The following is a 4,442-nucleotide window of genomic DNA, read 5'->3' as shown; positions in this document are numbered from 1 at the left end:
TTTTCTAAGGAACCGTCCCAGCATTTGCCTGAAGCGATTTAGGGAATTCACGGAAAACCTAAATCAGGATGGCCGAACCCGGGATTGAACTGTCGTCCTCCCGAATGAGAGTCCAGTGTGCTAACCACTGCGCCACCTCGCTCCTGGCAGTTGTGGGGAAGGCGGATAGTCGTCTTCGGTTCATTGGTAGAATTTTGGGAAGATGTGGTTCATCTGTAAAGGAGACCGTTTACAAAACACTAATACGACGGTTTATTGAGTACTGCTCGAGCGTTTGGGATCCATATAAGGTCGGATTGTGGGAGGACATATAAGCAATTCAGAGGCGGGCTGCTAGATTTGTTACTGGTAGGTTTGATCATCACGCGAGTTTTACAGAAATGCTTCAGGAACTCGGGTGGGAGTCTCTGGAGAAAAGGAGGCGTTCTTTTCGTGAATCGCTACTGAGGAAATTTAGAGAACCAGCATTTGAGGCTGACTGCAGTACAGTTTTACTGCCGCCAACTTACATTTCACGGAAAGACCACAAAGATAAGATAAGAGAGATTAGATCTCGTACAGAGGCATATAGGCAGTCATTTTTCCCTCGTTCTGTTTGGGAGTGGAACAGGGAGAGAAGATGCTAGTTGTGGTACGAGGTACCCTCCGCCACGCACCGTATGGTGGATTCCGGAGTATGTATGTAGATGTAGATGTAGGTAGGCGTTTTGCTACCTATTTCTGCTCGAGACACGTATGTATTGTGCACAATTCGGTTCGGTAAGCTGCGTGACGGTGGTATTCGTTTTCCACTGCTGACAACAGCGAGCTAGCAGTTCCAGGGTTGTAGCTGCCTGTTAAGCGTATGCAGTATGGTAAGCTTTTAAAGAGCTCGCCTCAAGGTCCGTAAACAAAATAAGGTTGAGCAGTAAGCGTTCTGTTCTGCCATTGGCTGAGGCTGTGACGTCACGAAGGAACCACCGCAGCCTCTCGAACAGCGCTACAAGATGCAGCCCGTGCATTTAAGCGATGTATTTGTGAAATGTTTCAGTTTCTAAGAAATAGTAAAAGGTAAATTGTTATTCTGCGATTTCTAGAAAGTTACTGCTATATTCTGTAACTTGTCCAGCTTTTAAACAGACACTGCTGAGTGCTGACTTTAATAAAATCAAGCGTCTATAGATCAAACTATACAAAAATAAGTGCAAAGTACAGTATGTTTTGCAGTACTCTACGAAGTAAACGTTCGAAATGAGCATTCAATTTTCTAACTTTGGCTCTGGGAAAAGTGTTAACTTGTAGACAAGCTCTATGTAATGCTCATTTACACTCTGTTTACATCATGTCTACAAAAACACTGTCATTTTCACTCAAGAAATTATGCAATTGCCTTATTTGTAGGAAGCATTTGAATTACCTACCTGAACTGCCACAAACACACATACACATACACATACACATACACACACACACACACACACACACACACACACACACACACACACACACACACATTATTAATTTTCTCACACCTCAAACCTTTGGCTTATATTTTTATCAAGGTGGCTGTATAATGTTTGCCCTAGTTGTTAAAATTCACTTATATAAAAGGGCATTGAATCAAAAAAGTGCTGTAAAATACGATTTACAGGAAATAGTGGTAAATTAACTTATCGAGTCCGCTGTTCAGCAAAGTTGGTATGTAGTGTGGGAAACAGTAAGCCAATCCTTGACTTTGTCAGTGTAGAGTCTTGCTAGTTGTGAAACAAACACAGAGGACCTTCACTTCCATCACTAAGTTTATATATTATTTAACTTTCACAAATATTGTTTATTTACATTCTAAAGCGATGACAAATACCACTTCATTGCTTTCCGTTGCTGAGCGGCAACTGCTTTCTTCGACTTGTCCTTTGCAGACAGCCAACGCAGTCAGATAAATGTTCTCGTCCTAGCGTAAATCTTAATGATTTCTGGGTGAATAGTGGGGAATCGCTCGGTAAGTATAGCGCACAGGTTCTTGATAACACCAGTTTCCCTGGACAAACTGTCGTGTCCATGGATCTGGGTAAAAATTAATTCAAATCTGCTAATTGTTTCGAACCACATTTCTGAAGGCATAAGCAAACCCCCACGAGAAACCATGCCCAGCCATCCTCTCGATGTCTCGTCAGGCAGTGTCAGTAACTCTCCAGTGGGTGTGGCCAGTGATCTGTCATACTGTCTGCATCGATAAGCTACATATTCAGCAAGATATTTAAATCCTTCAGTGCTACAATCAGAAGCCAGGGACATTGGAGGCACATTGGATTCTCCTACTCCAAAATCTAAATCTTCTATCTCCTTCTCTCCTTCAACCATTGCCAACGCCTCAGATATATCAGGCAGGATATTGCCAAAAACAGTTGCAGTCACGAATCTTCCTTCTTCATCTGGCTCAACAGACGATGCATTTGAAAGTGGAATATCATGAGCGTTTGCTCCCAACAGCAACAGTCTTATCCGGCTCTTTACCTCGACTGGCAATGGATGATCATAAAAACGTCCAAGGCCTCTTATAAGAAAAAAAAGTTCTCCAAGCAGTCTTGATTTAATTTTGCTGTAAGAATACATTCAATATTATAAACAGCTAAGTCACTGAACAGACCCAAAAGTGACCGAACAGTTTTCAAAAATCCTTTCTGGAAGGGTAAGAGATGCTTTGAGTTGCCAACACGCATCTTCTCACAACACTTAGAAAATTTACGTAGGCACTGTTCTTGGGCTTGAAAATTAACACCAAATCCACAGGCTAGTGATTTATTACTTTCTTTTGTCCTTGAATTAAGAACATCAAAAGTCTCATCCACCATCTGTATGAAATCACTGGCGTGTCCTTCTTCAGGCATCAAATACTGAATTGCCTGTGCAGTTATACACTCCTGGAAATTGAAATAAGAACACCATGAATTCATTGTCCCAGGAAGGGGAAACTTTATTGACACATTCCTGGGGTCAGATACATCACACAATCTCACTGACAGAACCACAGGCACATAGACACAGGCAACAGAGCATGCACAATGTCGGCACTAGTACAGTGTATATCCACCTTTCGCAGCAATGCAGGCTGCTATTCTCCCATGGAGACGATCGTAGAGATGCTGGATGTAGTCCTGTGGAACGGCTTGCCATGCCATTTCCACCTGGCGCCTCAGTTGGACCAGCGTTCGTGCTGGACGTGCAGACCGCGTGAGACAATGCTTCATCTAGTCCCAAACATGCTCAATGGGGGACAGATCCGGAGACCTTGCTGGCCAGGGTAGTTGACTTACACCTTCTAGAGCACGTTGGGTGGCACGGGATACATGCGGACGTGCATTGTCCTGTTGGAACAGCAAGTTCCCTTGCCGGTCTAGGAATGGTAGAACGATGGGTTCGATGAAGGTTTGGACGTACCGTGCACTATTCAGTGTCCCCTCGACGATCACCAGTGGTGTACGGCCAGTGTAGGAGATCGCTCCCCACACCATAATGCCAGGAGTTGGCCCTGTGTGCCTCGGTCGTATGCAGTCCTGATTGTGGCGCTCACCTGCACGGCGCCAAACACGCATACGACCATCATTGGCACCAAGGCAGAAGTGACTCTCATTGCTGAAGACGACACGTCTCCATTCGTCCCTCCATTCACGCCTGTCGCGACACCACTGGAGGCGGGCTGCACGATGTTGGGGCGTGAGCGGAAGACGGCCTAACGGTGTGCGGGACTGTAGCCCAGCTTCATGGAGACAGTTGCGAATGGTCCTCGCCGATACCCCAGGAGCAACAGTGTCCCTAATTTGCTGGGAAGTGGCGGTGCGGTCCCCTACGGCACTGCGTAGGATCCTACGGTCTTGGCGTGCATCCGTGCGTCGCTGCGGTCCGGTCCCAGGTCGACGGGCAAGTGCACCTTCCGCCGACCACTGGCGACAACATCGATGTACTGTGGAGACCTCACGCCCCACGTGTTGAGCAATTCGGCGGTACGTCCACCCGGCCTCCCGCATGCCCACTATATGCCCTCGCTCAAAGTCCGTCAACTGCACATACGGTTCACGTCCACGCTGTCGCGGCATGCTACCAGTGTTAAAGACTGTGATGGAGCTCCGTATGCCACGGAAAACTGGCTGACACTGACGGCGGCGGTGCACAAATGCTGCGCAGCTAGCGCCATTCGACAGCCAACACCGCGGTTCCTGGTGTGTCCGCTGTGCCGTGCGTGTGATCATTGCTTGTACAGCCCTCTCGCAGTGTCCGGAGCAAGTATGGTGGGTCTGACACACCGGTGTCAATGTGTTCTTTTTTCCATTTCCAGGAGTGTATTTGATAGCAGCTGAACTGCTAAGCATACTCACTGTCGCTCTCTGCCCTTCACTGTAATGTGTTGCTGAGATAACTTAGGACATATTTTCATCTCGCCACTGTCCAAAACTAACAGTTTCTCG

The sequence above is a fragment of the Schistocerca piceifrons genome, chromosome 2 (genome assembly GCF_021461385.2).
Source record: "Schistocerca piceifrons isolate TAMUIC-IGC-003096 chromosome 2, iqSchPice1.1, whole genome shotgun sequence".
Classification (NCBI taxonomy): Eukaryota; Metazoa; Arthropoda; class Insecta; order Orthoptera; family Acrididae; genus Schistocerca; species Schistocerca piceifrons.
Note: the sequence above shows the minus strand (reverse complement) of the source record.